This window comes from Chrysoperla carnea, chromosome 5 (assembly GCF_905475395.1).
Source record: "Chrysoperla carnea chromosome 5, inChrCarn1.1, whole genome shotgun sequence".
Taxonomy (NCBI): Eukaryota; Metazoa; Arthropoda; class Insecta; order Neuroptera; family Chrysopidae; genus Chrysoperla; species Chrysoperla carnea.
The window spans coordinates 75,093,808-75,116,132 of record NC_058341.1 but is presented as its reverse complement, the minus strand read 5'-3'; the positions used below and the strand labels follow the sequence as shown (position 1 = coordinate 75,116,132).

At 31.6% G+C, this 22,325-nt stretch overlaps 1 protein-coding gene across 1 annotated transcript in view; it reads right to left on the bottom strand.

Moving 5' to 3' along the window:
- The window catches only part of LOC123299607 (ice-structuring glycoprotein-like), a 489,510-nt gene that overhangs the window by 99,646 nt on the left and 367,539 nt on the right, over positions 1-22,325 (bottom strand). The gene's annotated exons all lie outside the window — the stretch shown is intronic.

Genomic DNA, 22,325 nt, shown 5'->3' with positions numbered 1-22,325 from the left:
CACCAGAATGCTCAAAGCTTTTACTTTGAGTCACTCGAGGTGCCGGTAAATCTGCCATAAGCGGAAAAACTGGTTTTGGTTTCAGTTTACACTAACGATTACATGAGTGTACTCGTTGTCTAACAATTTGACGAGCAGAAAGTATCCAATACTTTTGTCTAAGAATTGATAATAGCAGGTTAGGACCAGTATGTAAGTTTTGCTCATGAGTGTAATCAATAAGAAGATTCGTAAAATGGTCCTTTTTTGGTAATAATATAGGGTGTTGTGCATCAAACCCAATTGAAGCGTTTGTTAAGCGTCCTCCAACGCTTTTGTAAAATTTTATTATTTAAAAATGGACGAAGCGTTATAAGTGATTTGGAACAATTATCGCCATTTTCAATAGCCTTTATTTCGTTAGAAAAATGTTTATTCTGAATTACTTGAATTAAATAGCTCTCTACAGCCTCCAAATCTTCAGTAGTGAACTCATTTCTCCTTGGAATAAGTTTTAGAAAACGCAGGATATAGATCATCGAATGCAACAACCTTGACCAAGAAGAATGCCTGAGTATAAGTTCATTTATTCCATTAGGGAAATTTTGAGACACATGTAGAGATATTGAATTTTCATCAGAATATTCTTCAATATCGGGAATAAATTCTAAAGGCCAAGTTTCAATAGGATTTATTAACCATGAGGGCCTGTTAACCAAGATTTGTGATTTATGAAAGCAGCTGGCAATAAACCCCGAGAAATACAATCAGCAGGATTTTCGACTCCAGGAATGTGGTACCAAGATTTGGAATCTAAATATGATTGTATTTTAGAAACTCGGTTTGCAACAAATGTTTTACGAAAATGTGGGGACGAGCAAATCCAATTCAATACAACGGTTGAATCGGAAAAGGCGAAAATTTTTGAAAGACTGTGACGATCGTTATAAGTTTTTATTACAAAAGAAATTAATTTTGCAAGTAAAAGCGTGGCACAAAGTTCCAATCGTGGTATTGACACTGTTTTCAGAGGGGAAACCTTGGACTTTGAGCAAACTAAACTGATATTTACCTTTTCATCATTTATAGTGCGAAAATAAATACAAGCGCCGTAGGCCGTTTCACTTGCATCTGCGAAACCAATTAATACGATTTGGCTTTTCAAATTAATTTGCAGATGGCGAGGAACATTAAATTGTTCCAATAAATGCAGTTCTTCAATAAATTTCTTCCAACTATTTTGGATAGGTAATGGAGCTTCATCATCCCAATTAAGTTTGCGTTTTCACAGTTCCTTTATTAAATTTTTTGCAAATAGAACGACAGGTGATACAAAACCCAAAGGATCAAACATTCTCGCAACTGCAGACAGAATATTTCGCTTCGAGCATTTTGCTGTCGAAATATCCGTATTAAACGAGAACATATCCGCTCTAGGATTCCAATTTAATCCCAAAATTTTTAAGGATTCCGTATCAAAAGTTATAGACTGAGACGAACGAAGGTTCTCTGGAATATGATGAAGTAACTCGGGAGAGTTAGAACACCATTAAACTAGTGGAAAACCCCCAGATAAGAATAACTCCACCATTTGTTTATAAAGAGTGACTGCACTCTTAATATTTGCAACGCTGCATACCAAATCATCAACGTAAAAATCACGAGTTGCAACCGCAGAAGCTAAAGGATAATTTGCAGCCTCGTCCTTGGCTAATTGTTGAACTGTTCTAATAGCTAAATATGGACTTGGCTTTACTCCAAAAGAAACGGTATTCAGCGAATAAACCGATAAAGGGAGTTCAGAAGAGTCACGCCACAATATTAACTGGAACTTACGATGCTCTTTGCAAATATTTATTTGGCGATACATTTGTTTAATGTCTGCAGTCATTGCAATCGAGTATAATCGAAAATTCAATAATATTTGTTGAAGATCTGATTGAAGCTTGGGACCCGTATGCAATAACTCATTCAAGGAAACTGATGTACTGGACTTCGCACTTGAATCAAACACTACTCTGAGTGGAGTAGTAAGACTGTCAACTTTGCGCACATAATGATGTGGAATAAAATAATTTGGAGAAGTCACATCATTCAAAGGAAACAATGTCATGTGATTTTGTTGAATATAATCATGAATGACCAACGAATAGGTTTCTTTTAACGAAGGTTCAGTTTGGAACCGTTTCTCCAGATTAAAAAAAATCGTTTTCGTGCCATATTATATGAATCTCCTAGTCTTTGAGGATTTTCCTTAAAAGGCAGACACACGGTATACCGTCAGGAAGATTCTCTAGTTATGGTTGAGTTGAATATTTTTTCACATTCCATATCTTCAGTATTGGGACTAGAGGATTCTGGAACTTCTTCTAGTTCCTAGAACCGTTTTACTAACGTTTCGACCGGAGTGGTAATAGCATAGAAGTTTTCAGTCGTAGTTGTTTCAGAACATGTAGGTACTTCACCCATTACCACGTATCCCAAGGGGGTATGAACAGCTATAGGACTGAGCGAAGGGCCAATAACTTTAGCTGTTCCTAATAATTGTGCAAACATGTATGCACCTATTATTCCATGTATAGTTGAAGGAACATGGAAAGTCTCATCAGCCAAACATAAATCCTTCAAATGTTCAAAGGACGTAATGTTGATGTTTGTTGAAGGAAGCTGGTTGGTGATTTTATCTATAACTAAGCATTCTAATGGATAACATTCAGTAGGGTCAAATCTAGACGATACCAATATATTGGTTTGACCTCTAACTGATTTCGTATGCAATCCAATACCTATAACGGATGTAAAAACTTTTACTATTGGTAAATTTAGAATTTGACAACATTCGGAGGTAATGAAATTACTTTGAGATGCAGAATCCAATAAAAACCTCAGTTTATGAATATTTCCAAATTTATCTTGTACATTCACTATTGCGGTAGATAATAATACAGTTTTAGTTACTACTGTATTTCGAACTGCAGAGCAAGCAGTAACATTGGTATTTGTTTTTGATTTTTCGACAACATTTAATACATCAATAGATGAATTATCTTCACTAGTTTTCGAATTGAATGACTTTGTATTGTCAAAATGAAGCATCGTGTGATGTTTTGACTTGCAGACAGAGCATAAGTTTTCAGATTTACGTTAATTTTATGCTTATCGGATAAACAATTTAAACATAATGATTTGTCCATAACGATTTTGTATCTTTCCTGTGGGGACAATTTTCTAAATTGACTCCAGCGATATATGCTATGTGACACACGTTGAGTGCATGCAGGGAATTTAAAAATATCCTCCTTTATGGCTACAAAGCTGTGTGTGCTTTTAGCTGATTTTTGAGAATTAATTGAAATTGTTTTTGCACTTGGAGTTTGAGCTTTAACTTTATAGGCATCAGACGAGGAAGAATTGCATAGCGTTCTAATATGGCCTTTAATGAAAGAGATGAAACCAGAATAAGTTGGAAGTATGTTTCCCTTTAAAGACATTTCAAAAAACTTTCTAGTTTCACAATATAATTTGGAAAGTGCGATAAAAACTAAAACATTATCAAGCAAATCATCAATTTTTAAATTCTTCAAAGCAGTAACCGAAGTATCGAAAACTTCTAAAAATGAATTCAAATGCGCAGCGGTTTCCAATTTAGATTGTTTAAAATTTAATAACTGTGATAGATAAGTGTCCATTAAAAACGTTTGTCTTCAAAGCGTTCCTTTAATTATTTGATAATTGGCAGCGATGGGGATAATGCCCGTACACATTTCTAATGCATGTCCACACAATGCTGAAAGTAGATAGTTTACTTTCGAATTATCATCCAAAGATCTATTATTGTCAATCAAACTTTGAAAGGTTTCCCAAAAAACAGGCCAATGTTTTTTACTACCATCAAATGTTGGTAATACAATTTTAGGTAGAACAGGTGTCATATTAGAAGATGTTGTAGGTATAGAGGTTTGAGGCTTCACTTCATTATAAGCGGCGTTTATGTGAGCAACCAATTGTTGGCTGCTACTAATAGTTTGATAATTTACTTCATATGCGTCATCTAATTGTAAATTAATGTCATTTATTTTCAGAACAGCATCCTTAATTTCAGACATTATCTCGTTGACAGTGGTATATTCAGCCAAAAAAGTTTTTAAAACAGATTGGTCATTAATTAAAGAGAATTGAAAAAAATACACTCGAACCAGGACTCGAACCCGGACTTCTTGGATTCATGTCAAGCGCCCTACCAATTAGGCTATTCGAGTTCTAGACACGAATGCAATTTTTTCAACTCAATGAATTTTTTACTTTGTTTATCCACCTTATTTATTATTATTACTTATTATTGTTGTTCACATTTAATTATGCACACAATATTTACATCATGGTCTTTCGACTAATTTTGATATATAATATGTTACATTCAATCGTAAACTAAATTGACAAATGTCTTGTCTAGCAATCTTAATTAAAGAGAATTGAAAAAAATACACTCGAACCAGGACTCGAACCCGGACTTCTTGGATTCATGTCAAGCGCCCTACCAATTAGGCTATTCGAGTTCTAGACACGAATGCAATTTTTTCAACTCAATGAATTTTTTACTTTGTTTATCCACCTTATTTATTATTATTACTTATTATTGTTGTTCACATTTAATTATGCACACAATATTTACATCATGGTCTTTCGACTAATTTTGATATATAATATGTTACATTCAATCGTAAACTAAATTGACAAATGTCTTGTCTAGCAATCTTAATTAAAGAGAATTGAAAAAAATACACTCGAACCAGGACTCGAACCCGGACTTCTTGGATTCATGTCAAGCGCCCTACCAATTAGGCTATTCGAGTTCTAGACACGAATGCAATTTTTTCAACACAATGAATTTTTTACTTTGTTTATCCACCTTATTTATTATTATTACTTATTATTGTTGTTCACATTTAATTATGCACACAATATTTACATCATGGTCTTTCGACTAATTTTGATATATAATATGTTACATTCAATCGTAAACTAAATTGACAAATGTCTTGTCTAGCAATCTTAATTAAAGAGAATTGAAAAAAATACACTCGAACCAGGACTCGAACCCGGACTTCTTGGATTCATGTCAAGCGCCCTACCAATTAGGCTATTCGAGTTCTAGACACGAATGCAATTTTTTCAACACAATGAATTTTTTACTTTGTTTATCCACCTTATTTATTATTATTACTTATTATTGTTGTTCACATTTAATTATGCACACAATATTTACATCATGGTCTTTCGACTAATTTTGATATATAATATGTTACATTCAATCGTAAACTAAATTGACAAATGTCTTGTCTAGCAATCTTAATTAAAGAGAATTGAAAAAAATACACTCGAACCAGGACTCGAACCCGGACTTCTTGGATTCATGTCAAGCGCCCTACCAATTAGGCTATTCGAGTTCTAGACACGAATGCAATTTTTTCAACTCAATGAATTTTTTACTTTGTTTATCCACCTTATTTATTATTATTACTTATTATTGTTGTTCACATTTAATTATGCACACAATATTTACATCATGGTCTTTCGACTAATTTTGATATATAATATGTTACATTCAATCGTAAACTAAATTGACAAATGTCTTGTCTAGCAATCTTAATTAAAGAGAATTGAAAAAAATACACTCGAACCAGGACTCGAACCCGGACTTCTTGGATTCATGTCAAGCGCCCTACCAATTAGGCTATTCGAGTTCTAGACACGAATGCAATTTTTTCAACTCAATGAATTTTTTACTTTGTTTATCCACCTTATTTATTATTATTACTTATTATTGTTGTTCACATTTAATTATGCACACAATATTTACATCATGGTCTTTCGACTAATTTTGATATATAATATGTTACATTCAATCGTAAACTAAATTGACAAATGTCTTGTCTAGCAATCTTAATTAAAGAGAATTGAAAAAAATACACTCGAACCAGGACTCGAACCCGGACTTCTTGGATTCATGTCAAGCGCCCTACCAATTAGGCTATTCGAGTTCTAGACACGAATGCAATTTTTTCAACTCAATGAATTTTTTACTTTGTTTATCCACCTTATTTATTATTATTACTTATTATTGTTGTTCACATTTAATTATGCACACAATATTTACATCATGGTCTTTCGACTAATTTTGATATATAATATGTTACATTCAATCGTAAACTAAATTGACAAATGTCTTGTCTAGCAATCTTAATTAAAGAGAATTGAAAAAAATACACTCGAACCAGGACTCGAACCCGGACTTCTTGGATTCATGTCAAGCGCCCTACCAATTAGGCTATTCGAGTTCTAGACACGAATGCAATTTTTTCAACACAATGAATTTTTTACTTTGTTTATCCACCTTATTTATTATTATTACTTATTATTGTTGTTCACATTTAATTATGCACACAATATTAATTGATTATTATAATTAAGATTGCTAGACAAGACATTTGTCAATTTAGTTTACGATTGAATGTAACATATTATATATCAAAATTAGTCGAAAGACCATGATGTAAATATTGTGTGCATAATTAAATGTGAGCAACAATAATAAGTAATAATAATAAATAAGGTGGATAAACAAAGTAAAAAATTCATTGAGTTGAAAAAATTGCATTCGTGTCTAGAACTCGAATAGCCTAATTGGTAGGGCGCTTGACATGAATCCAAGAAGTCCAGGTTCGAGTCCTGGTTCGAGTGTATTTTTTTCAATTCTCTTTAATTAAGATTGCTAGACAAGACATTTGTCAATTTAGTTTACGATTGAATGTAACATATTATATATCAAAATTAGTCGAAAGACCATGATGTAAATATTGTGTGCATAATTAAATGTGAACAACAATAATAAGTAATAAGATTGGTCATTCAATAATATTTGGTATAACCATGAATACGTTGAATTTGTAAAAAGTATATTTGTTTTAAGCCTTCATATTGGCTTAACTCACGTTTAAATGATTGTTCACTAGTCATTTTGAAACGAATTAAATATAACAAAAAATAATATTATTGAAATATACAATTAAATATAAGAAAAAATAATATTATTGAAATATACAATGTGTTTCGCAAAAATTTTATGAGTTTGAATTAATTACAAGTTTACAGATGCGAATTAACGAAATTATCAAAATTAAGCAGCGAATAAATTAATTTTTAATACAATAAAACATTTCAGCTTTGTGGAATTTCAATTTATAAGTTATTATAATTTATAAATTATGAGAAAAAAAATATATATACAAAGTAAACACGCTGTATAATATTTAAATATGTATCTCTAACACCTGGAATGTGGAATAAACAATTACAAGTTTCAGTGATTTAAATTCTAAATAACACCCAAACAGATTTGTACAAGCAAGTTGATAATTCAATAAATTTTTTACAAAAATTGAAACACTTGTTACTATTATTAATACATATTTCAATTTTAATAAAACTGATCGAGAGCTAGTGCACGTATCTTTTCAATGTTTCGCTGCTTGATAGTGAGCAGGATACCCTTGTTGAGTGTGTGGTGTTGGTGCCTGAGTTCACGCGCGAAGGCTCGCACCTTTGGGGTGAAGGGTTTACCAGCTTTCTGGTATTCTAACACACACTCGATACGTGATACCGTCTGTCGAAGAGGGGTCAAGTTGGAGTCAAGTTGCTCTTTTAGTAGGTTCCAAATCGCTTCGGTGCAGGGATGGAGCCTGCTTGACCAGGACATCAGACAGAGTTTCGTACCACGGACTCGGAAGACAGGCGGACAAACGGACGTCGCGTGGACTGACGGACGCACAGACTACACGGCCACAAGTCAGTGAACTTTCTTCAAGACGTAGCTACCTTGTGAAGATTTATGTCTCTCGGAGATGGGTGGCTCTGGTGTGTAAATCCTGTATCCGCTCTCCCTCCTTGACAGGCATGAATTCGTTGTTATATCAAATTAAAATAAAACAGAAAAATTCCTGAATAAAAGTTGTAGGAAGCAAACATATTCATTTATAATTGAAAATAAATTCTAAAATTAGAATGAGGATTTTGTTCATTCATTTAAAAGAAATGACCTAATCATGAGAATTGTTTGTAGAAAAAAAAAAATAAAATTTCCGAGTATTGTTGTGGATCAGGGGTTGGACGAGCGGATATCTTTTTATAAGCGTATAATATTCAAATTTCACTCACTATTGTACAAGTATTCTTTATTTGATGAATTATTTACAATGAAATTGTGTTTGAAATATTTGAATCGAAAACCGAAAATGAATTAACTAATTAATTTGTTCTACTAGTAGAAACAAAAACGAATGGTTCTACAACGAATGTTGCTAACGAATTTGACTAATAGATCCGCAAAACGAATGGGTCTCTTACAAATGCAACTAAGGAATTCCCCAAGCGTCAGAAAACTTTGACTTATATACGTGGCTGAGGAGAAGCAATATTTCAATCGCGTCTGTGGACAATCATCCTCGTGTATTCAAATTTGACCACGAATTCAAGTGACACGTGTAAATGCCACAAGTTTTAAGACTAGAAAGCTGAGTCTGCAAATTTGCACAATATTATAAAATATTGTGTGTCTTACGTAAAACTGCAATTTATACAAAATACACGAGAACAACATACTGATTTATAAACTACTACAAAGCGATTTACTACCGAGTGATAATACGAATGTCATGGGACCATAACAGTATAACTGCAAAAATTTCTCTGGTTTTCTCACATTCAAAACTAAAACAACCATACACCGAATCGCCTTCCTTCGAAATATAAAAATACATATTTTTATCGTATGGTTGAAGCTGCAATAAGATAATGAGAATGTTTATGTCTTGCGTTATTTTAACGAGATTTTCGTAATTTACAGATACTGTGAATGAACTGCACAATCAACAGCTTGGGCCGTCTTAGTTCTACGAACTTTAAATTTTCGCATCAATATTTCGATGAAATGCTTTTTATTATTATCGTTAGATAAAAAAATCTTTTTTCACTGGAATGCTCAAATAGCGACCTGATATATCTTTTTCACAATAATAAAAAAAAATAAAATAAAATAAAATAAACATTTTTGGTCATTTTTCGATAAAAAAGGACAAAATCATATCTCGAATAAACGGTCCGAAACACCGGACAAGACTTTATTATATTATTTAAAATTGATATCGTTGGAGCCATTTTTGAAAAAAGCCTAAAAAAACCCCAAAATTTCCCAAGGGTGTAGGCCTTCTCGAATTTTCCTGGATATGTAGCCTATACCAATCCTAGGAATACCTTAAGGTCTAGCCTTGTGTCAAGTTTAATCGAAATCGTTAAAGCCATTTTTGAGAAAATCGCAAAAAAAGGTTTTCCCTAGGGTGTGAGCCTTCTCCAATTTTCCCGGATATGTGGGTGATGCCAATCCTAGGAACACCTTAAGGTCTAGCCTTTTGCCAGTTTAATCGAAATCGTTTGAGTTGTTTTTGAGAAAACCCCAAAAAAAAAGTTTTCCCCAAGAATGTGGCCTTCTCGAATTTTCCCGGATATGTGGCTTATACCAATCCTAGGAACCCCTTAAGGTCTAGCCTTGTGCCCAGTTCAATCGAAATCGTTAGAGCCGTCTTTGAGAAAACTCAAAAAAAAATTTTTCACAAGAGTGTGGGCCTTCTCTAATTTTCCCGGATATGTGGCTTATACCAATCCTAGGAACACCTTAAGGTCTAGCCTTGTGCTTAGTTTAATCGAAATCGTTTGAGCCGTTTTTGAGAAAACCCAAAAAAAAGTTTTGCCCAATGATGTGGGTCTTCTCGAATTTTTCCGGATATGTGGCTTATACCAATCCTAGGAACACCTTAAGGTCTAGCCTTGTGCCCAGTTTAATCGAAATCGTTAGAGCTGTTTTTGAAAAAATCCCAAAAGTACTGATTTGGCCTAGAGGGAAGTACCCTTAAAAAAAGGCCTAAGGAAAAAATTAAAAAATCGTCTGGAATTATGACCAAACTTAAGCTATGTACCGAGTTTGAGAAAAATCGGTTGAAAATTGAAGGCTAGAGCTTGGTAACAGACATACCGACATACCGACATACCGACGGACGCCACCACTTGTTTGGAATCAGGGACTCTCAAAACGTGTATTTTCGTTGAAACCCCGATATCGATTTTTTTTCGATCACAATACTTTATTATATTTATAATATAATAAATTAAAAAAGTCACAATATTTGAAATAATTTAAAACGATTTTTTTTGGCTCCACCGTTCACGTGATCTGTTACGTCAATCCGACAAGCAATGACAATAAAACAGTGTCAACATGCGTATTAATATATCATTATTATCAACTTTAAATTACGTCATACCAACCTTCTTGTAACTTCGTGTGTTTCCGCATCGTTTTTGTCAATTTGAATTTTAATGGTTTTCATTGTCTGTTTTCTCGGTCATATGGCTCCAAAAAAATCGGGGAAAAAAATTAGCCTATTTATCAAGACATTTACTTTCATTTAAAAAGAAAAGAAAAACAAATGTGAAAAAGGTCTATTACAATAGTTATTAACAGACTAGAAAGAATTTCAGAAAATCGAACTTTCAGAAACAAATCATATTGGATGCGATGCAAATTTTATATTATGTATTAATATGGGACTATCAGTTATGCATGTGTGACATGTATAGGTATATGTGAAATGTGATGCAGTAATCAACACTGTCTATACATGGTATTTCAACAATTGACTCAGTCAATTGTTTGTTTTCACTTGTTTTTAATATAAAGTTGACTCTAAACAAATTAGAACAAATTTTTTTGATTTGGGATTTGGTGCAAAAAAATGTTCGATCTAAAAATTAACATATCTTGGTTAATTTTGAATTATATCAGTTACAAATTTTATTTGGATTTTTATTTACTGATAGTTTTTTTTTTAATTTTTAAAAAACTGATTTTATTTATAATCCCCAAAAAAAGGTTTATGCCCTCCCCCTTAGTAGTGATCAGTGCGAAGTTTTTATAATTTAACCAACTTTGTTAAATTTCAAAGATGCAACACTTTTTCCCTTATTTAATTTTATTATGCTAACTTGTTTTAGTAAATATTTATTTCTACATAAATGACTTATTAACTAAAAATTATGGAATGTAGAACAGATAACAACTTTTCATTATTAAATAAAGAATATTTTGAGTATAACATACAGACATCATAAAAGTTCTAAATAACTTATGTCCTCGATATTAAAAAATTAAAAAAATGGATACTGCGGATCTAAGACCCAATGCTACGAACAAATTTAGGTATAGGTGTTCATAAAACCACCAAATTATTCCATTCCATGTTTTCTATCCGTTTGCCTTCCTGTCTGTCAACACAATAACTCAAAAACGAAAAGAGATATCAGGCGGAAATAGCGTACTCAGACCAAAAAAAGGGGGATTGAATCCGTAAATAAGCAACATACGTCAATTGCGTTTTGGGTCCAATCCATTTTGTAAACCGGTAGAGATGGAACAAAAGTTTAAATGTAAAAAATGTGCCTTATAAAAAAATAAACTACTTTTGTTTGACAGCCCTCGATATTTCTTGCCAAATGTTGAATATTGTAGGCGTGCGACAATGTGGCACAAAATTCAATTAAATGTCGCATGCGGAAATTTTGCCCCACGGCGCATGCGCTTTGTCGTACATGAGTGTGGTTTACGGCTAAAGCGATTCCATTCAGGCTACTTCAATTTGGTACATCATGTCATTACAAAAAACGGCGGTAGCTGCTTAGTTGGTAATCGCTTTGAATCGTAAAAGTATAAGAAAAACGCTACGATATTGGAGAAGTGCTATATGTCGATGATCCAGAATTTTAGCATAATTTGAACTAATTTGTACAAGAAGTTCTTTGCTGACGATAATCCTTTATTTCGAAATTCCACACGGATGAGTTAAGAAGTACTTATTTGTTGAAAAAACCTCAAATATGATTAAAAATATTTTTAATCATATTTTTTTACAATATCACCTCGCGTGAGATTGTTAGTAATTTTGAGACATTTGGCTATAGCTTATGTATCTGCTTTAAATATCTGAGTCGAGCATTTCTAAGCTGAAGTTTTTGCTCTCGCGATGCAATGCTGATCGAAAATTCTTGATTTCATTTACTCTCACCACTGTTCAATTTCTATTTAAAAAAATTAACCATTTGTAAATAATTCATTTATTTTTACCTCTATCTCCTTACCATAATTATAAATACTCGATAATTGTTTTAACTTTGTATTTGATAGTTTTTAATTATTTTATCTTTGTATTCGGTGATTTTATTATTCCGGGGAATTATGTTAATCTTCTATAAAAGACGTAGACATCCATTCCATGTTGCATGTTACAAACCGCACCAATCAGTTCAATGTTGGATAGACTGCGACACCGTTCGACACGTGGATGTCAAAAGATGGCGCAATCGACTGGCAACAACAGTCAACTTGTAGCATGCGACAAGGAGACATATTTTTGGTCGCTTTATTGCAATGCAGCATACTACATGTTGTCTTAGTGGAATTTACATACTTATTACTAAACTTAGTATCTCTTGGTATATATAGTTGTACATGACATATAATTAATCAATTTTTTAATTTCAAAGAGAATTCGATAGAATCATACATATTCTATCTGTTAAATTTTTGTTGCCTAGTTAATGTCATCTAAACATGAGATAACAATTTTCAATTATTTCTGTCATTCTCTATTCGCTCCGTGCGTGAGTTTCGTTTCCATGGTAACGATGCACTACTTTAATTATACAATATCTGGATGACCGAGCTTTGCTCGGTTTCTTAAAAAGACACAAATTTTATCACTAATAGAAGACCGTTTTAAATGTCTCCACACAAATACCAATTTGAATCATTAACTACGATATACACCAATAGATGTCAGGAAGAGTTATAATTTGCATTGTATTTCATTAACTACGATATACACCAAAAGATGTCAGGAAGAGTCATATTTTGCGATGTATGTTTCAGTTTTTCATGAAAAAACGAATAAAACGACGTTTTTTTAAAATAAAACCTTGTTAGATCGACTTATCGCCCCAAAAAACCCCTACATACTCATTTTCATGAAAATCGTTGGAGCCATTTCCAAGATCGTTGATATATATATATATATATACAAGAATTGCTCGTTTAAATATATAAGATATGGATGCATATATAATTGTATGGATTGTATTTATCACTTACATTGAAAATTTAATATTATTGTCTAACAAATTTAAATAAATAATTATGATACTTTACATTTGAAATATAATATTTGAGCAATTTGATTTCTTATTTGATCAATTTTTAATGCATTAAGTATAATTAATTCGTGTTTACAATAATTTTAATTTGACATTTCTATAACATTAACATGTATAGAACTGCAAATTAGTAATAACAGCCCCCTTTAACGCCAAAATTTTTCACTGGAAGCGCTGGCATCGATTTTATTGTCCCTACCGTGACTACGCACACAACGAATAGATTCCGAGAAAGTTGATGTAACAGATGCAAGATTAGTACAACTCACAGCCTTTAACTCGATCAAGAAAGTTCATTACGTTCGGGAAAAGATTCTTGAGTCCATGCATAGCAACTGATGAACTTTGTTTAAATTTATTTCATCAGACACTTAAAGTTGAAACAATCCTTTTCTCGGACTGTAATACACAAAATACTTTCTTTAATTCATTTTGTAAACAGTTAACACACTGAGTTGTACTAATGATGTAAACAAAATTAGAAAATATTCTCTTTAGATTAGTTGCTGATACAAACGGGTACTTTTTACAGTTTTGCAACTGTTCCGTTTCATTATTTCTGTTTGTCCGAACTTACAGAGTGAAATAAATGCAAAGTATAACATGATAATAACAATCGCCCGAAAAATTGGCTTAGTCGTTAATTTTGAAACAAAGTTAACTTGTTATTTTTATACCATGTATATATGTAATATATATCAAGAAATAGGGACGTGGTTTAGTCTCAAGTTTGTAACGTTTAAATATATTGATGCTACTGTAGACACATCTTTCTGCTAACTGTTAATTAAATAAAGTAATTAATAGTACCTATGTATGGCTTACCATTTTATGACTTGTCATATATAAATGAAGGCCATGCCGTTGCGTTGACCACAACAACGTAATTTGTATGAATTGTTATTACGATTATTAAATTATCACTTTGAAGAAGTATTTATGATTTCGGAATTTTAACATTTATTTCAGAAGAAGATTCATTCCGCATGTAACTAATTGCTATACTACGAAACTAATTTTTGTATAGATGTTCATAAAATCACCTAATTAGTATATTTCCGATTTTCCGTCCGGCTGTCCGTCCGTAAACACGATAATTTATAGTGGATTACTGCAAAGTATTATAAACATTTTTAAAAATATATTACGTGCATATTTTAATTATTAAATATACCATTGTGTTTTTGTATTAGTCAATTAAGTGTTAAAATTTTTGTATGAATTATTTATTATTATATGTATCATTAATAAAATTAAAAAGAATTTTAAAAAGAATTCGAAAGAATTATATTTTTATTGACATTACTTGATTACTAGCTTCTATATGTAACCAGCTGACCAAGCGCACTTCGTACTGTCTAACAGTCGATTCTTTTTTTTTCACTCAATTGTTTTCCTTTCCTGGAACCCCTCTACTAACACTTAAACTTTATGGTCAGATATTAAAGTTGAGATTGACTTTTAATTATTATTACGAATCTTCTGTATGGGAATATAAAAAAGTGTTGTTTTTAGACTTTTTCAGGCTATTTTTAAAATTTTGCTCTCCGTAAGCACCATCCTCGTACTTCAAGGAAAATTCTAAAAAAATAATTAGCGAAATCGGTTCAGCTGCTCTCGAGATTTGTGTTTAGCAACACATTCACCGATTTCCTTAACTCCTTTTTATTTTTTGCCATTGCCGATGACTTTGTTAGAAAAGCACAACTAGGTAATTTGAATGCGCGAGAAATACCATCTAAAAGTCGGTCCGATGTCTTTGTTATTCCTTCTTTACTCTTCGGGAGTATGGGCTATCCATCCTTTATTGTCACAAGTTAGAACAGGTTCAATTCCGATATTTTAAAAGTATTTACCATCGGGGAGAAATACTCCAAGTCATTTTGTTAGACTGGACATTGGCTTGGAATTTATAGAAGTCGAGGATTTTAAAAGAATTTAAAAATTTAAAATTTTGTCTTCAGAAAAAGCCCGACAAAACTGGCATGCAACTGGTTAATAAATTATCTGTGATAGGTGCAGAAAACTTACAAGATGTGACTTCTAAGTCTATGTTTAAAAAAGAGCTAAATTCTAATGTTTTAGAAAAAATAAAAAACCATAAATTTTCAACAGATTAAGAGTCCGTATTTAATTCGAAAATCAATATAAGATCCCAATTTTATTTCAATATAAGAGACCCAATTGCCAAACATAGAATTGTTAGCCAGCTGCGTATGTGTCAACCTTCATATTTTCGAAATGTTTATGACGGGAAATTTGATAAATTCTGAATGCTCGATCTGTAACATCCATGAAACATCTCCTTGTTGTATGTCCGCAATTTTGCAATGCAAGTTGAAAATATATTTCTAAATATTTGGACTCAAATGTACAAGTTTTGGAAAATAATCAACAATTTTTAATTAATAATTTTGAAAAATTAAATGATATATATTTTCCATTATATAACGGAATCCTCGTGAATCAGATCTTAACTTTTAGAATGATTTAGTTTCTTTAAAGAATACATTTACCATGTATATGTTTATTTTAATTTGTAAAATTGATTATTTTTGTTTTATTTTCATGTTTAATTGAGTTGATTTATTTATTTTTATTGAGGTGATTTATTTTTTTTCTGTTTTTGTATTACTTACTGTAATAATTTTACTTTTAGTTTGAGTTAATTATAGTACTTTGAAACTCAATTCCCTTTGTATGGGGATTCAAAACCAAATATAATGATTATTTATTTTATTCATTTGATTATTTCGAAGGGTTTTGATGATTAAAAATATATTTTAATGTGTTTTAAAAAGTTACTTTGTGATTAATAAAGTCTGACAACAATGAAATATTTATGTTGACATTTTACGAAGATAACATAACCAAAAAAAAAAAAAAGTATCTATTTGTAAATTTTAATTTCGTGGAAAGTTCAAGTATAATTTTATATTATTCAATGTTATACATATTGTGATAATTTTTATTAATTGTCTAAATAACTAATAACAGGAATGTTTTATTAGTGGGTACATTTATTTGTTACAGATACTTGTTGGATCAAGGCTAAATCGTCGCCAATTTGATTAAACAGGGCGAATAAAATATCTCATAAGTAGTGTATTGCAAATTATCGCAGTCTGTATGATTGGAAGTCTGAACTTTATATTTGCAACTTTTGAAAATATTTCCTGCAGCAAACAAAATAACTTCGAAAAAACAGCATTCATCATGCATCATTATCCATTTATTTCATAAATTTTTGTATATAAACAACGAAAATTATTTTATTATTTATAGTTCGAGAAAATAACAAATTTTATTCAAAACAATCAATAAAATAAACTACAATTAAAGTATTTTTGTTATTGTTCCTAGTGAACCTCCTTCGTTAACAACAGCTTAAGTAAGTAAAAACTATTAATTTTATGTAGTATTTCTAGATTTTTCATTTAGTACAATATAATTAAATATCTATCGGGCAAAAAGTGTAGCATCTTAGAAATTTCGCACAATTGTTCATTAAGGTATAGCAACTTCGTACCGAAAAATCGACTACTCAGGAAGAAGCACAAAAACCTTTTTTAAAAAAAAAAACATCGAAATCTCAAAAGCTAAAACTCCAATGACTTCACTCACCCTCTAAAAGAGGGGTGTCAAACCTCATGCATAAACTTTGCCGGCACACACAATTATATGATGGTGTACGTTTGTACGTACCATCACATAATTTTGACTTCGTGATTGTTGAGATTTGCAATTAATTCGTCCTTACTGAGTTTTCCTACACAATATCGAGCAAAAACCGCTAAACGTGCAGATTTAGTAACGTCAGTCCCTTTGTAAACACATAGCGACATAAAAGGAGTACTTTATGTTGATCTGATACATTTCTGGCCAATTTTAGGATTCTTTCTGTTATTTTGGTTCTAGATAAATCTTTGATGCGTTGAAGTATCTTTATTGATCATCGAAAAGTGGTGGCGCGTATGGTAACCAGTCAATGATTTTTACGAAAAAATGTTGCAACCAAAAGTTTTTTATTTTTTTATAAGGAATATTTTTTTACATTTAAACTTTTGTTTTTTTTAATGGTTTACAAGACCTATGTTGCTTGTTTACGAACTAAACTTCACTTTTTACGTCTTGACATATAACCGGAAATGGATTTTGCTATAAGTGATTTTTTGTACACTTATTCGCAGAGAGCACACTGTATGGTCAATGAACTTAGTTTTCTTAACCTTGGGAGTGCTATTGAAGATATGGCAGCCACGAAATTTCAATGTGGCGACCACCAGACGCCGTTTTGTGAAAATGTGTGTTTCTATCTGTCTCACTAGAGGCCAAACTCGTTGGCCGATTTTGATGATTCAAACGTCAATCGATTTCTCTTACCCTTGGGAGTGCTACTGAAGATATGGCAGTCATAAAAATTCAATGCGGCGACCACCAGACGCCATTTTATGATAATGTGTGTTTCAATATGGCTTACTAGAGACCAAACGCGTGGGCTGATTTTGATGATTCAGACGTCAATCGAATTGTCCTAACTTTTTGAAAGGAATGTATGTCTGTTCCTATGTGGTGCACTAGATGCCAAACGAGCGGGCCAATTTTGATTGGCGACGAACTATGTCCAGTGGTGTATCATTGGATAGCTGTTAAATAGACTTTTCGACTGACGTTATATTCATTAAGAAATTAAACTGAAAAGAGAATAACTTATTATAAATAGCGACTATATAGTCGTTTGTATAGTGACTTTAACAATCGGAATCGAGTAAATTCTAGACCGGCTGAAATCTTCCCAACAAAGGGTCCCGATTCTTATTACAGGGAATGTATTTATAAGCCAATATGTATATATATATATATATATATATATATATATATATATATATATATATATATATATATATATATATATATATATATATATATATATATATATATATATCTATATATGTATATATAGATAGAATATGATACTATTCGTGAACTTCGTGGCCAGGGAAAAATAGAGCAAAAAATGTTGCCATTGATATTGTGTTGGGATTTTATTGTACATAAATTACAAGGAACTACTTAAGATCAAGGTGTAGTTGATTTAAGTTCACGTACTTTTGCGAATAAATGGTCAATCCTATGTAGCGTTGAGCCGCTTTATGTAGATGGACTAATAATCGGTAGTTTAGATCACCGTTAACTGCTTAATAAACCTAATGATATTAACTCCCTCAATGAAATGACGAGATTGCGAAAACCGCCTTATAATTAAACTAAAAGGGGTAAAATAAAAAAATAAATTTTAAAAATCAAAAAACCCGACTGAGTAAAAAGTAAACCATACTTCATAAAAAAATGAACTCAAAAGTTTACATAGCGACTTAAACAGTCGGGACCCATTAAAGTCTATACCGGCTCAAATCTTCCTAATAATGGGTCCCGACTGTTAAAGTCGCTATGTAAACTGCTGGACTGGTTTTTTTCTTATGAGTTAATTTTTTATGAAGTTTGGTTTACTTTTTACTCTGTCGGGTTTTTTGATTTTTAAAATTTATTTTTATTTATAAGGAACATTTTCTACATTTAAACTTTTGTTCTATCTCTAACGGTTTACAAGTGGGGTCCTACGGACCCAAGATCCAATTGACCTATGTTGCTCATTTACATACTCGACCATACTTTTTACGTCCAACGTACACTGTAAAAATTTCAGCTTGATATCTAGATATTGATATATTTTTCGTTTTTGAGTAATCGTGTTCAAAGACGGGCGGACGGACAACCGAAAATGGACTAATTAGGTGATTTTATGAACACCTATACTAAAATTTTGTTCGTAGAATCAATATTTTTAGCGTTACAAACTTGGGTCTAAACATAGCATACCTTGAAATATATTTTATATATACATGGTATAATAATGCAAACAGTGATAATCAGCAGTGTCTATACAGGATATTTCAACAATTAACTCAGTCAAATTTTCACTTGTTATACTATGTATTAAAATAAATCTCGCAGTTTACGCGAGAAAATTAGTTAGTTTAAAATAATTTAAACTAACAAATTCGAGTAAACCGCGAGAGTAATCATGCCTTTATTTACAAAAGTAAACTTTCCGTATCAAGCAATTAATTCATAAAACAAAGTCAACATACCAAATCCAAGAAAATCGCACATGAAGTTTTATTAAAAAAAATATTTCATAATTTTAGTATAGTAAACGAACCTTTTTCCTTTGAAATATTGTTTGCTGGGTGTATTAATTTGCGGTTTTTTACATATACTACAGAAAATCATCCTAAAAAAAGTGTATATGATTTAAGGCGGTACATTTTAGTTTAAACTCCCATGCCATTGGAATGAAGGAGGTTTATTAAATTTAAGATATTTTTATAAATAAACTCTTTTATGCCTTTCCCTTCCATTTTGGGAGTTTGAAGACTATAAATTGAAAAATATCTACTTATATAAGCTAAAAGAAGTAGTGGGGGTTCATAAATTCAAAATCAGAAACTTTAAAAATTCCTTTAGATGCCTTAAAATGGCTTAAATTTTCAAAAAAAAAAGGTTATTTATTTGGGGGGGTCTACTTATGTGAGCTAAAAGAGGGGAGGGGGGGGGTCAACAAATTAAACAGTCACCCTAAAAACCCCCATATACGTCATTAAAAGTCTTAATTTGCTTAAAAATTGTCTTTTTGATATTGAGAGTCTTTCAGACCCCCGAAAGGGAGGGGAAGGTGCATAAAAGAGTTTATTAATAAAAATATCTTAAATTTCGGGTTACTTCATCATTTTGACCATTTTTAAAATCTTTAGAAGTTATCTGATTTATTTTACGATATAAACTCTCTTTACCCCAATATTCACGGAGCACGGAGCTTAAAAAATTCCGCTTTAAACCATATTAATTTTTTTAGGATAATTTTTTGGAACCAATGCAAAAAACCGCAAGTCAACACACCCAGCAAACAATTTTTTCGTAAGAATCAACTTCACTATTGAATTGTTGAAAAATTAAGATCTGGTTTCGTCTTAAAAGCAAATCATTCATAAGTTTTATACCATGTGACTGTTTTTATTTTTTAAAAGTACGTACGTACTACTTTAAAAGTATTTACAGAGACATAATTATGTTTTTAGGATTTAAGTGTTAGAGTTTTATAACATAGTAATTAGCGATGTCTTTGTTCCTAATTACTATAAGTCTTTAGCTGTTAGAGAGTAAGAAAATTCGGACTAAGGAAATTGATTTTTACTTATTATCTGCTAAGTGATGGCAACTTTGGCCAACTCCAAGTGTTATTTCTTGAGACTTCGATTTCTTGAGATTTCTTGAATCCGTCCAAGTGGGACTTTTAGGGGCAACTTCTCCAGATACCAAGGAATACAGCGAACCATGGAGTGCTTCTTGAAACAGGCATATCATCTTTGTCTCAAAAGCAATTAAATCAGCTCTTTCTTGACTAACAAATTCTACTAATTGAGTCTTGTTAAGGCTTGTTATACGGTAAAACTATTTCACATATAAAAAAGTTTTTTTTTCCTGTAATTCTCATGATAAGGTCTTTTCTTATGAATGAATGAACAAATTTGCCATTCTAGTTTTAGAATTTATTTTTACATAATGAATTAATATGATTGTTTACTTGTACTTTTTTTTCTATTCTGATAATTTCTATAATTTTTCTTTTTTCTTACTTTTAAGTTTTTTCTTGTTCTTTAGATACATTTATTTTTGTTTTCCTTGCTTAATGTCTAGGAATTCTTTGTAAAAAGTTGTAAAATTTGAAAACAAATAAATTTGTTATTAATATTATGATTATTATTATTATTAATTATAAATATTTACAAAAAATAAAATACTGTGATAAGGGAGATAGAGTTTAGAATTATCCACTTAAATGGCATCGCAATTGTATGTACGTAGATGATGTCAAATGTATGCATCATTTGCATCATATAAAAGCCAAAAACGATAAATGAAAAATGTTGTCCTAATAGTTTTTTTAAAAGCATAAAATAATCGATAAGTAAGCAGTTTATTACTTTAAAAATATTTATAATTTTATTTAATTGTATAAATTTGTTTTTTCACGTCAGAAATTTACTGATCCAAATTAATTTTTGTGTAGTTTCATCTAAAGAAATTTTGAAAGAAATTTATTTCGAAAATTGTTTCGTACAAGACCGATATGTCAACTGGTATGTATCATATCTGAATTTACAAAATAATTTCAGATTTCTGTAAGTTTTTAATTTATCCGGGGATCCGGGGGCACTACCGTGCCCCCGCCAAGTCGAGCGCGAAAAAACACTTCCGTACCATCCATTACTGGATAAGACCAGAACGCAGAAATTTTCGTCACCCAGTAAGCTATAATCACATACTTAAAATTCAAAATTTCAAGTCTGTAAGTCATTTAATTCCCAAGTTAAGCGAAAGCTAAGTTTCGCATTTATGACACTCACTCACTCATGATATCAGAATAGAACTAGTACTTGCCATAAGCTCAGAGAGCAGAAATTTGGAAAAAAACTAGGATAATCGAAGATCTGAAGTACCTGTTGACCAAAAAAAAAAAATCAATATGCCCACGTTTCTACAAAAAGAAGTGAAATCCCACCGAAAACATTATGTAAATAACCAGCCAAGTACCGATGGAGCTGCTTGTTTATCTCTAAAAAGTAATGAAATCTAGACAAAGTCGTGCCAAGTCTAAGGTTTCTTACTGCGATTTCTCTATTATTATAGTTAATGTTGTGTGACTTGGCCGTTGAAGGGTACACAAGTTGAAGGGTACAAAACCAGGTGCTCCATGACACTATTGCACCAATCTGAGACCACGTCCACGTCCACGGCCAAGTCACACAACATTAACTATAATAATAAAGAAATCGCAGTAAGAAACCTTAGACTTGGCACGACTTGGTCTAAATTTCCTTACTTTTTAGACATAAACAAGCAGCTCCATCGAGACTAGTTTTTTACAGAATGTTTTTGGTGGTATTAATCGTTTACAGTAAATATTGAAA